The sequence below is a fragment of the Lampetra planeri genome, chromosome 22 (assembly GCF_965212315.1).
Source record: "Lampetra planeri chromosome 22, kcLamPlan1.2.h2, whole genome shotgun sequence".
Lineage (NCBI taxonomy): Eukaryota > Metazoa > Chordata > Hyperoartia > Petromyzontiformes > Petromyzontidae > Lampetra > Lampetra planeri.
The window spans coordinates 5,368,776-5,382,598 of NC_136128.1; positions in this window are offsets into that span (position 1 = coordinate 5,368,776).

Genomic DNA, 13,823 nt, shown 5'->3' on the forward strand with positions numbered 1-13,823 from the left:
AGTTGGAGTGACCATTGTTTGATGATTTGCATCCACTCATAGTCGTCATTGACTAATTAATAAGACAAGAAAAGCACTTCGTTGGAAGAATAATGTTGGTAGAAATTTCATAAAAAAATTAATTCGCAGCGGTTGCAAGTCTCATTTTTCAAGAGAGTCCTGCATGGCAATATTGGGCCATGCTGGGATGTTTTTCCTGTTGTAGTTAAACCGGAACCCCAGCAGATAATTTCCGCATATTAGAAGGGACTGACACTCCAAACGCCTGCAGAGATACCTTAAATAAATAATTTACTCCCATGTGGTATTCACATCATTCTTACAGTGCATTTGCTATCACGAAGGAAGACACCTTGGTGATGGCTTTGTAAGCTTTACTGAACATTTCCGTCTTGAGTCGACTATTGCAGAAATAGGTGAGAGACAAATCACGAACATTGACCGGTAATTAGTTCCAAGTTGATCAGCCGGATACCACTAACGAGTGAGCGGATGGGTAGCTAAGTTCCCAAAAACGTCCTTAAACGTTGAGTTAACATTGGTTGACGCTGGCCCAACGTTTGCATATTGAGTGGGTGAGCGGTATGGTGAGTGAATTAGTGAGTTGGTGAGCGAATAGGTTTGGTAGGTGAGTAAATGTGCCGGGCACCGCGAACCTGAGCAAGCGAATGGTGGGCATGAGAGTGGCTGGATGAGTGAGTGAATGAGGGGGTGAGTGACTGGATGGGTAAGTGAGTAGGTGAGTGTGTAAACAAGTGAGTGAGCGGGTGAGTAGTATGTAGTTGAGTAAGATGGGATGGATACCGAAAAACCTGCGGGGGCCGTGTCTGGATGTTTCGGTGCGTGGGACAATCAGGACAACCTGTCCACTGTCGCCCGAAGTCGATGGCGCCTGGCATCGAAGTGATCATTGGAACCAACGCACCTATCAACCAGATAGGACGAATGTAGATTGATGTTAAATGTGTGCAGATATGTTAGCTTGACACTAACATTGATGAGGATAATCCTGGTAGGAACCTCCTGGTTCCACCAGCCCACAGGGGATGATTGTGTCCGTCGTCTGTCGTGCATCCAAAAATGGGAGGGGAGGGGCTTGGTGGGGAGGGTGGGGAGGGGCTGGGTGGGGAGGGAGGGAGGGGCTGGGTGGGGAGGGAGGGTGGGGCTGGGTGGGGAGGGGCTGGTCACCCCGTGGTGCCCTTATAAAACTCAACGTTTTACCTACTCACGCCGGCTTGTGCCCGCCCTCACAGTCGGGCATATTTGCGGAATACACCACGCCGCCGTTAACCCTGGCCATTGACCGAGCAACCCAACGTTCCTACCAGCTCCCTCCGCAGGAATGTGTTTCTCAATTTAGTACTGCGAGGTTGTCGCCTATAGGGACGGCCTTGTTTTCAGTACCACGGAGAGCGCCCAGCCAAGCGTACACAACGGCGTTGTGTACGCGTTGTGTACACACGCTGTACGCGTTGTGTACACACGCTGTTTTCCCCGTACACTTAAGTTTCATTACCGGACTTGAAAACTAAACAATATTAACATTTTAACGTCGGTATAAATCATACTTAACCTTTCTCAAAACCAAGAAGTCAGCATTTTCTTGTAGTTTTTAAAGTAATTCAAAACAAATAGATACGTGCTGTAATATAACCTCTTAATTCCCCATACATATGCAACTCCTGACAAGTTTCTAAATTAATGGAGTGATTATTAGAGATGAATAGCTGTAGTGATTTTAAGGTGATATATTAATCTCATACCCCTGCTGGCTGTGAACCACAGTGCAGAGATGTTAACTACCTCGTCTGGTACGCAGGTGGTCGTGGGTTCCATCCCGACGTTGATGACGCTTTCATATTTGGAGTTTTCAAGTTCTCCCCAAGGTCAGGTGGATTTTTTCTCCGGGGCCTCCGGTTTTTCCCTCCACATTTAGAAACATTCAGAGTATTTGGCTGCTATTCATTAACGCGTGACACTCAGCTACCCACACTCAGCTACCCGCACTCAGTGACCCGCACTCAGCTAGGTGGGGAGGGGCTGGGTGGGGAGGGGCTGGGTGGGGAGGGTGGGGCTGGGTGGGGGGTAGGAGGGGTTTTGCTGGGTGGGGAGGGGCTGGTCACCCCGTGGTGCCCTTATAAAAGTCAACGTTTAACCTACTCACGCCGGCTTGTGCCCGCCCTCACAGTCGGGCATATTTGCGGAATACACTACGCCGCCGTTGACCCTGGCCATTGACCGAGCAACCCAACGTTTTTACCAGCTCCCTCCGCAGGAATGTGTTTTGGGTTTCCTTCAATCCTTTTACCGTGCCCCCGTTACTACTTTCTTGTTTCATTATTTCTCTTGGGTGTGGTTCAGTGTCCCCACACTTAACCTCAGCGTGGCCCCGCACGACTTTTACACTCCTAACATCTGCATGGGTTGTTGTTGTTGGGGAGCATATCTTCTGATTTCTTTAGCTTAACAGCGGTCGCAGGAGTTGGAAGTATTCGCTGGGCAACCCTATCGGATGTACACTCATTGCATCCACATTATAGTTAGCTGGACCCATAGAGAGCTTGACCTAGCTTCACATACCAGGGCTCGGCAAGTGCTGCAGGTAGGTCACCTCAGTGCAGTCATAAAGGTAAAGCGTGGCCATAGTTGAACAGAGAAGACATGTTCTTCAGCTGAATAGCAAAAGCCCGAAAAGGTGATTGCTCATGTGGGATGCAATGCGAGAAGGAGGCTGGAGATCCTGGGTGTTGGTAGTTTACGCGAGTGCTGAACACATACACTGCCGCTATGCTGCAGAAATGTTCAAATTTCGCTGCCCTGCACAATATTCCTCTTCCCTTCCCTCCAACGTGCACGCGAATTCCTGACCGAACGCATTACTTGTGTTGAGGAGTAGAGTGATGACGGGATGTCACACTCGCCTCGGGAGGGGTGACGTCATGTCCCCTCGGGGTATTTGAGGGGGGACCGGAGGCGTAGAGGGGGTCTTCGCCGGGAGCCAGGAACGAGAGCGGTAGGGGAGTAGGGACTCCGGTTAAGGGGAATTAGCGCCAGGCTAGAGGGCTGCTTTAACTGGCTGGCCGAGTTGGCCGAACCCTCGGCCAGTGCTGAGGGAAGAGCCCGATAGCCTGGTAGGGCGTAGGGAATTCCCACTACCCTTCCCCTGGGGAGATTAGCTTCGCCCATAGTTGTGTTAACCCATCCCCCCAAGTTAGGCGTAAGCCCGAAATCAACAGTTTGGCGTTAGCCCCTATACAACTTGCCTTCGCGTCGTTCTTCACCACACAACACTTGTAGTCTATGGGAGCCCCTGAGGATACTAGGGGTGTATTCACTGGGCTCATTGATGAACGGTGGAAACCTCTCGCTTCCACAGTGGACCACGGGGTCGAAATGCTGTTTGGTGAGCACTTGGGGTGTTTTTTACAGCACATACCAGAGATGTGGGTCTCCAGCGTTGAATTCCTGACGTAAGAGTGCCATTCTTGTAATAATAGGGTTTTACCATTTTTTCTGGCAACAAAACTGAAACCTTTTTACAAGGATTCATGTGTGCATTAACCACAATACTTGCAGTCAAAATTCAAACAAAACACACTATGATAATATATGAATTGTCCTTGAAACTGATTGGTTCACACCAAAGGTTTCAGTTTTGTTGCCAGAAAAAAGGGGAAAAACCCTATTATTATATTTTGGTACTGGCAAAGGAGGTCTAATGATGTAGTGCCATTCTTGTTTTCCATTCCATTGTAAAAGGAGAAAATTGTGGAGCCGTACCAATTATTTTCTCACACCAATCCTGGCTAGACAGGCCCTCTTAGACGAGGGTATTTGGCCTAATCTTCCCCACTGCCCAGACCTCAAGGAAGAGGTAGCAGTAACCCACATTTTCCCCTTTCACACGCGATTTGCTGACGGTAGTTTACCTAATTATACCGCTGGATGGAGAGAGAGGGGGAGATTTACAAAAAATGCACCATTGTTTCAACTTTTGCCAGTAGCAAAATATGATAATAGTTTTTTTACCCTTTTATCTGGCAACAAAACCGACACCTTTTTTAGTGCAAATGCTTACCCCGAGCTCTCATACTCTGATGGTGCATTGTCTTTGAGTTGTGCGCCTTTTGGCGTCATCTGATCCAACACGATGTGAGACTAGGCTCTAAGAAAGCTGTCTCGGGTGTGGACCAATCAATTTCAAGGACAGTGCATACATGATCAGAGTTTTGTTTTTTGTTTGCATTCCGACCGCAGGTATTGTGGTCAATGCAAACATGACACCTTGTAAAAAAAGGTGTCAGTTTAGTTGCCAGATAAAAGGGTAAAAAAAACAATTATCATTGTTTCAACTGTTACTCCGCGTGATCGAAACGGTGACCTCCGGATTGCAAGTCCAGTGTGCTAACCACTACAGATTGGCAGTAATTTCGATTTAAAGCTTTCGTGACTGCAGGGATTCATCTTCTTGGTTCTTTCGGTAAAGTCACGTAGAAGGGAAGTAATAAAATAATAAAAATAAAACATAATAAAATAATATAATAATATAATATAATTCTCATGTTTTATTTTTATTATTTTATTACTTCACTTCTACATGACTTTACCGAAAGAACCAAAAAGATTGGCAGTAATCCCAAGCAATACTATAGATGCTAAAGATAATTAAATCTTCAGTTGATATAGCAGGTATTGCGAACCTTTGAACATTGCGAAACCAGAGAGATCGGTATGTCATCCAGATTTTAATAATAATGAGGCTTAATTACACGGGTGAAACAATCATCTTCTTGGTTCTTTCGGTAAAGTCACGTAGAAGGGAAGTAATAAAATAATAAAAATAAAACATAATAAAACAATTCTCACGACGTTTCGGCCACAACGCAAGCAGCCGTCCTCGGGCGAAGAATGAGAACATTATCAAGCTAGGAGCTTATATAGGTGTTGCGAGGAGGAGCGCCTTAACAAAAGAATGTGCATATGAAGAGGAATTTAGCATACCAATGGACAATGCGTAGGAGGTGGGCGGAGGGGTTTCAAAGTCCCATTATGCCCATGCATTATGCAGGATCAACAGCACCACGGGGGGGCGCAAGGAACAGCGTTAATAAAGGAAAGGAATGTTAGTGATATGTAGCTGCATTTACCAAACAACCACGTAGAAAACCAAAGTAAAAACTACATAAAAAACTAAAATATAAACTGAAACTTACTATACTCTACAATAAGCTGAGTTACTAACAACAAATAATAAATTACAATTCTACGTCGTAAGAAGTATATAATATACTTCCATCTAAACTTTATTCTCTTAGCATATACAGTACTATATACTGCCATAGATAAACCCAACATTAAATTATATACTGTATTGCTGTAAACCACCCTATACTTTATACATTTTAATATAACACTATGTATTATTCAACTCACCCTAATGTGTATCGAAATGGTTTATTACGTCCTTCCAATGATTGCTAAGCCTGAATCCATCTTCTCGGTTAAAATTGTCTCTGTGTTTGTATATGTGAATCGCCTCATGAACGAATCTCTCATGATAGCCAGATGGCTTGCAGAGAACCTCCGTCTTGGAGAAGTCAATGTCATGTGAGCCCACTGAGTTGTAACAGTGGTCTGCCACGGCTGAGGTGTTTGTCCTACCGTGTTTTAGATCAGCTTTATGTTCACGAATGCGGTCTGAGACGTGTCGTTTGGTTTCCCCAATGTAACTGCTACCACAGAGGCAACTTAGTTTGTAGACGCCAGGGTACTGTATGTCTGGAATCACATCTTTTACAGATGGTACCAGATCACGGATTTTATGTACTGTGTTGAATCGGACCTGGATCTTGTGTTTAATCAGGATTTTGGAGATCTTTTTTGTGACCCCAGCAATGTAGGGTAAGGTGATGGTCTTGAAAGGCTCCTCAACAGGATCTTTCTTGATGGTTGGAGTGATGGCTTTGCGGATTGTGTAGTCGGAGTAACCATTAGCCTTAAGAGCTTGGCGTACGTGTTTGAGTTCCCTGGAAATGTGTTCATGGTCGGAGATGCATTGGGCTCTATGATATAGAGTCTTGATGAGGGAATTCTTCTGGGATGGATGGTGGTGGGAATCCGGTTTTAGATAAGCATCCGTGTGGGTGGCTTTCATGTAGACACGGTGGCTCATTGAACCATCAGGTCTCCTTTTGATTAGGACATCCAAAAAGGGTAGCTTGCCATCATTTTCGACTTCCATGGTGAATCTGATGGCTGGGTGTATGGAATTGATGTGGTCGAGAAATTGGTCTAGAGCAGGCCGGCCATGTGGCCCAACCACTATCACTACCCTAACCACTATCACTACCACAACCCCATTCACTACCCCAACCCCTATCACTACTCCTAACCAACCATTACCCCAACCCCTATCACTACCCCAACCCCTATCACTACACCTATCACTACCCCAACCCCTACCACTACCCTAACCCCTATCACTACTCCTAACCAATCACTACCCCAACCCCTATCACTACCCCAACCCTATTACGACCCCTATCACTACCACAACCCCTATCACTACCCCACTCCTATCACTACCCCAAACCCTACCACTACCCTAACCCCTATCACTACTCCTAACCAATCACTACCCCAACCCCTATCACTACCCCAACCCTATTACGACCCCAACTCCTATCACTACCTCAACCCCTATCACTACCCCAACCCATATCACTACCCCTATCGCTACCCCAACCCCTATCACTACCCCTATCACTACCCTAACCTCTATCACTACCCCACCTCTATCACTACCCCAACCTCTATCACTAACCCACCTCTATCACTACCCCACCTCTATCGCTACCCCAACCTCTATCACTACCCCACCTCTATCACTACCCTAACCTCTATCACTACCCCACCTCTATCACTACCCCACCTCTATCACTACCCCAACCTCTATCACTACCCCAACCCATATCACTACCCCTATCGCTACCCCAACCCCTATCACTACCCCTATCACTACCCTAACCTCTATCACTACCCCAACCCTATCACTACCCCACCTCTATCACTACCCTAACCTCTATCACTACCCCAACCCTATCCCTACCCCAACCTCTATCACTACCCCAACCTCTATCACTACCCCTATCACTACCCCAACCCCTATCACTACCCCAACCACGACCTCAACTCCTATCACTACCCCTATCACTTCCCCAACCCCTATCACTACCCTAACCTCTATCACTACCCCAACCCCTACCACTATCCCAACCCCTATCACTACCCCAACCCTATCACTACCCTAACCTCTATCACTACCCCAAACCGAACCCCTCCTTAACCAATCCATCATGTCCTCCTTCGTTTCCCCACAACTGCACCAACGCTTTTAATAGCCCCATCCTTTATTTCTACCACTATCATCTTACGTACATTTGTATAATTGTTGTAAAGCGCCTTGGATTAAGGCGAAATATAAATATGTATAAAATAAGAAAACACCACTTACATACATTTCATATTTTGACACATATTGTCTATACTTAAATTAGAATTATCATCTCTTTAACATATCGATTTTTTTAAAGATATCCGATTGCAGTATTCCACAATGTGTATATCTAAATATTTAATGTTCATAAAGAAGTTCACTCGCCTTTCGTCAATCCTCTCTTGGACGGTCTCCCATGCCAAGTCAGCCATGGAGGTCCTCTTCACCATATTTCATTACATTTGGTCAGTGTGGTTGATGAAAACATTTGCATGATGTGAATGGTTATATTTTTTTGATACAATTTGTATTTGTATATCTTTGGATACGTCCTCATTTCTCGTAACAAGATATCAACGATAACGATACTTTAGAGTTTGGCACCAGAGTTCTTGATTAAAGTTTACATTCTGGAAAGCTTAATAAATTGTGTCAATAAAAAAAATTACGGCAAAAAGTTTGCTTTGTTCACTGCAGTAAATTAATTCCATCATTGAAGGGAAGACAATGATTTCCATTCTCGTTTACCATTAACAGTGACAAACGAAGATTGAGGTCCTTTTATGCTAATTGAAGCAATGAATTCACAAAAGCAAACCTTGCTGAACCATTGTTCAAGGTTATTTTAATTCTATAACTAGCCCGGTAGACAAATGCTGTCTGGATTTATTGCTGGTTGGCTCTTCCCAGCCAATCTAATGGAAAGACCCGTCTGTATTAAACTACCGCACATACATTACATTGTCCAGTCAAGGTTGGCACAACTATTGACATCTTTCACTGTAGTGTTCTCAAGCTACGTTCCTATACACAGTGAACACAGGGATATAACGGGACATTGACCCTGCTCTTCCGATTCGCATGCACATCGTCGGCAAGATGCGGTGCCCACACTCCACCCGCCGGGACAATTTGAGGTGTGCCACTCAAAACGGATGAAAAACACATTCCTGCGGAGGGAGCTGGTAGGAACGTTGGGTTGCTCGGTCAATGGCCAGGGTCAACGGCGGCGTGGTGTATTCCGCAAATATGCCCGACTGTGAGGGCGGGCACAAGCCGGCGTGAGTAGGTTAAACGTTGAGTTTTATAAGGGCACCACGGGGTGACCAGCCCCTCCCCACCTAGCCCCACCCCTCCCACCCCCCACCCAGCCCCACCCAGCCCTTTCCCACCCTCCCCACCCAGCCCCTCCCTGCACGACGGACACAATAATCCCCTGTGGGCTGGTGTAACCAGGATGTTCCTATTGCTCTATACTCTTCATGCATGGTACTTGCTCTGTGTACTCCTAAATACCTCTCGCGTTCTTGTTGTCCAATGCCAACCCCCATCCCTGGATTTCTTGCCATCATCTCGAGCATCCGATTGTACATCTTCCTTTCTCAGATTTATTTTAACTTTCTTTCTCAGTTTGCATAAGAATATCCACGTATTCTTGGTTCTTTCGGTAAAGTCACATAGATTGAAAATAAGATAAAAGATAATAAAATGTAATGAAATAAAATTTAAAATAATAAAAGCAAAAAACCCACCACGTTTCGATCGCAACACAAGCGGTCTTCATCGGGCGGAGATAAAAGAGGGGGCAAGCCTCCAAATGCAACTGATACATTTTTTTATTTAATTTCATTATTTTTATTTTTATTTTATTTTCTATCTACGTGATTTTACCGAAAGAACCGAGAATACGAATTCCTGCAGTCACGAAAGTTTTAAGTTAAAATTTAATAATCACGTCGATCTCAATCTCAAACTGCCGCAGATTTCCTATCACTCATAGCTCAGGTTTTACACAGGCTGTCCCTTTTCCGACCCATATTAGAGGACGCATTTCAGCATTACAGACGTCAACATGATGGTATAATTATCATCACCACTGTAATCTTGCACATACTAAGGAATACCTTGTATTTATTTTTGACCCCCGGGAATTTACTTCATTTTCGGACAGAAGCACGTTGCAAGAGGAATGTTCACGAATGCACGATCCGGTAGTACTGTAGAGTAATTGTGGGCAATTATCCGATCTCACCTCGTATTGCAGAGACACACACGGGCCTATGCTTTTAACGCTGATTGAAAACGCAGGTACGTATCCCCATGCCAGACATGCATTCATTCATGTTGAAGCCACCAAAGTCACTGCTTTCATTATGCCACTTCAAAGTTGCAATGCAAGGTACCAATCTTCCTAAGTACCCCGCCAAAAAACAATCCTAATTGAAACGACGCAGTCATTAGTCGTATGTACACGTGTTGCCATTCCATCAATCATAGGGTCGCAGAGGCTTGGCCGATTGTACGACACTGCAAAAATGAGTCCCCGATGCTTGAGACTGGCATCGGCTCGCCCGACTCACGAGACGTGATCAAAAAGGATCCCGATGCAGCCAAACGGCCACTCAGTCTGCATGGTGCGCTCGTGTCCGGTCACAGCAACGGGTGTCGACAACGCCTAATATAATATGGTTTCCCCCTTTTTTCTGGCAACAAAACTGAAACCTTTTTACGAGGATTCATGTCTGCATTAACCACAATACTTGCAGACAAATGCAAACACACTATGATAATATATGCATTGTCCTTGAAACTGATTGGTCCACACCAAGGGACGGCTTTCTTTTGCATTTGACTGCAAGTATTGTGGTTAATGCAGACATGAATCCTTGTAAAAAGGTTTAAGTTTTGTTGCCAGAAAAAAGGGGAAAAACCCTATTATTATATTTTGGTACTGGAAAAGGAGGTCTAATGATGAAACGCCTAATATAATGAGGTGCAAGCTTCCAGTCCAGTGGTCCTCCCAGACGCTACGCAAGTCCTCAGAGCTGACAGGCTTTAGGGCAATTGCAAAATTCAAGAACGACGGTGTAATGATGGGCAACGACTAGTAGATTATGCCAGCATCATCAACACCGGCGCCCTTCCGAAAAGCAAACTCGCTTTTACGATGCAATTATGCACCATGGGCATGGATGCCAGTTTTTTTTAACCTTCCTAAAGTGTAAAAATTGCAGTTATCCGAAGTAGGCATTACTTATGCACTCACAAGGCTAGCTGATGCACTTACATGTATTGCACAGTCATGCAATTTTTACTATGACTATTGTTTTGGAGTTGCACAGAGGGAAGGGTAATAAAACAAAGTACAGATATTGTTGAATTGTTTGTTTTGCTAAGAAAAAATGTAACTCGGCAGGAGTGCTGTTATGTGACGAACACGTTAAGTTTATACTCACAAACTCATTGATAAATTAAGCGCTGGTAAATGAATCAGGGCTACCTACCAGCTTGATATATACCATTGCACATGTGCAGGGCCTCAACAAATGCAGCAAATCTGGCTGTGACGGTCCCACCTGATGACGGAGACTTGTGTTGCCTCCGAAACGTCGTGATTTTATTATTTTATTTTTTATTAATTTTAATTTCATTTTTTACCTACATGACTTTACCGAAAGAACTAAGAGTATCAACATATGTTACCATACTTAATGACGATGCTTAACAGTTATTAAACGTATGAAGGTATATGTGAGCAATATGAAAATCACATAAAAAGATATTGCTTGTACAACGCGCGATACAACTTTGCTACATAGAATTCAACAAGGACGTATTTAATTTCTAAAATATTCATATAATTCAACAAAGATACATTTAATTCCTAATATATTCACGTGTGCATTATGTTAAAACTATGATGTTGTAAATGCATTTTTATTCACATGCAATTATTATTTCTCATTATATCCACATGTATAATACAAACCTTAGACAGGGTTTCTCATTTATTGATTTAGCCAACTTGTTTAAAGCCAGATTCTAAAAGTAGCAAATTCAACACACAATAAAAACAAATAACTGCACATTTTGTAATGTTCCATTTCGCAACTACTGTGCGATTTTCATGCATTTTCAGCAATTTCGCAGATGTCCAGTTACATTTTATAAACTATTTACACTGCAGAACAGAAGCAATTTACTTACGAGGCTTGCAATTCCAAAAGTCTCATCAACCAGTCAATAAAGCCCTCTCGTATGTTGAGCAAGTACGAAACCCAATTCTTGATATTTGGCTCATTCGCGATAAGCAATATATCTGAGTAGCATGCTTTCGTTCACTTCGGACTGCCAGCGTTTGCAAACGATCAATTCTTTTTCATTACACATTGCAAAAACACACACTCATCTCTTTAATACACCCCCACCCAAAAGTGGCAGCATAATAGTTTGTTTTCTTACCCCATGAATAAAATGCAATTTATATAAAACCAACGTTAAAGAATGCGTTACATTTTCCGAAAATGCTCTTGCAATTTGGAAATGTTTTTCACAAGGCTGTTCAGACCACGGCAAAACAAATTCTGTGCATGTCCACGATTCAGTAACGTGGTTTGGCAATGCCAGACAGAGCCAGTTGCGAGCGTTCGGGCGGTGGTGGCACTTCACACACCTGTACCTAATCCAGCAATGCGGGGATGATGATTGGTGGGATCGCACAAATGTTGCGAAACTCCCCATTCCCGTGGGCGTTGAAGAGTCGTATACCCTGGCTTGCCAGGAGAAGGCAGTACAGCACCTGTATGGAAGTTTTTCCCTCCCTCACACGCCTGGGTTTTCTCTCGGTGCTCTGGTTTCCTCCCATATGTTAGCACTAATTGGTCTATACAACCTTAATGTATAGAGGATCGCAGAGCTTGGGCGGTTCTCTTGGAAACCGGCGTATGGCTCGACTGGGGTGCCGCGGTGGCCGAAATGTTACCTACCTCGTCTGGTATGCAGGTGGTCGTAGGTTCGACCCTGACGCCTGCTATATACACGTAGGCTTTCGCGACCAGTAGTATTCATAATAAAGGTTTTAGGGTTAGATCGCGTTATTTATAAATGCGTCGCAACCCTCCACCACCCTACCTCCGCCTCTGATCTCGAATCCTGATAGGGTTCAACAATGATGACGTCGTCCTGCACTATTTAAGAGCGGAAGCAGGTGGATGGCTTCACTATTCTGGCAAATCGCCCGGAGATGCTGGATGTAATTTTCAGCGAAATGTTATATTCAAATTGTAAATATTATGGATCCACTCTTCAACACACCGGCGAGCTAAAGTAGTGAACTATTTGTCTTTTGTCAACGTGACACATTTGTAGGATTATCATTGTGTCACGTTGGTTTATAAATAACGCGATGTAACCCAAAAACCTTTATTATGAGCCTGCTATATAGGTGGAGTTTGCGGTGTCTCTCTCCCCCGTGGCCTCGTGGATGTTTTTAGGGGTCCTCTGGTTTTTTTCCTCCACATTTAGAATCAACATGCGTTCAGAGCTATGTAGCTGCTATAAAATACTCTTTGGTTCTTTCGGTAAAGTCACGTAGGTATAAAATACAAAAAAATCACGACGTTTCGGGCGCAACACAAGCGTCCGTCATCAGGTGGGAAAGCATGGTCTGCTGCTGAGGCAGACTGTTTTAAAAGGTTTGAAATGGGTGTAGCCCAAGGGTCATAAAGAAGTGGCCGGGACTAGTGATGTTAATGTGAGAAATTAGCATTTAACTGTAAAATAGGAGAGCGGCCTCCTCGACGAGGGCATGGAAGTGGCTATGTTAATGTGAGGCATTAGCACGATGATAAGCCAACTTCGTTGAGCTTACCACTTGTGGCAAGGTCGCTTCTGAAAAAGAGCTGCCTAGCTCAGTGGGCCTTAGCTCTCATTCTCTGTACGATAGTGAGCGAAACGCTGTGCGGCGAGCGAAACATTGGAGTTGTTATACTGGTAGGAACCACCTGGTTCCACCAGCCCACAGGGGATTCTTGTGTCCGTCCGTCGTGCAGGGCGGGGCTGGGTGGGGAGGGGCTGGTCACCCCGTGGTGCCCTTATAAAACTCAACGTTTAACCTACTCACGCCGGCTTGTGCCCGCCCTCACAGTGGGGCATATTTGCGGAATACACCACGCCCTGGCCATTGACCCTGGCCATTGACCGAGCAACCCAACGTTCCTACCAGCTCCCTCCGCAGGAATGTGTTATAAACTCTTGCTGGTGACAGCTTCTCTTCACAAGGCAGCAAACATCGCGGCTGTCGCGATTTTCACCTGAGTTGCTATCGAAACGTCGTGATTTTTTTTGTTTTATTTCTACCGACGTGACTTTGCCAAAAGAACCAAAGAGTATGAACAAACTTTGTATGACATGTTGCTTGCAAATTGCATTGTGCATAGCACGGTGCAGCGAGTTCAACAAAACAACCATCAGCATCATCGTCATAGTTCGATGCAATTCCCATTTCAACCAGGGTTAGAAGAGGCCCTTTATTCCTATAACTCAACAC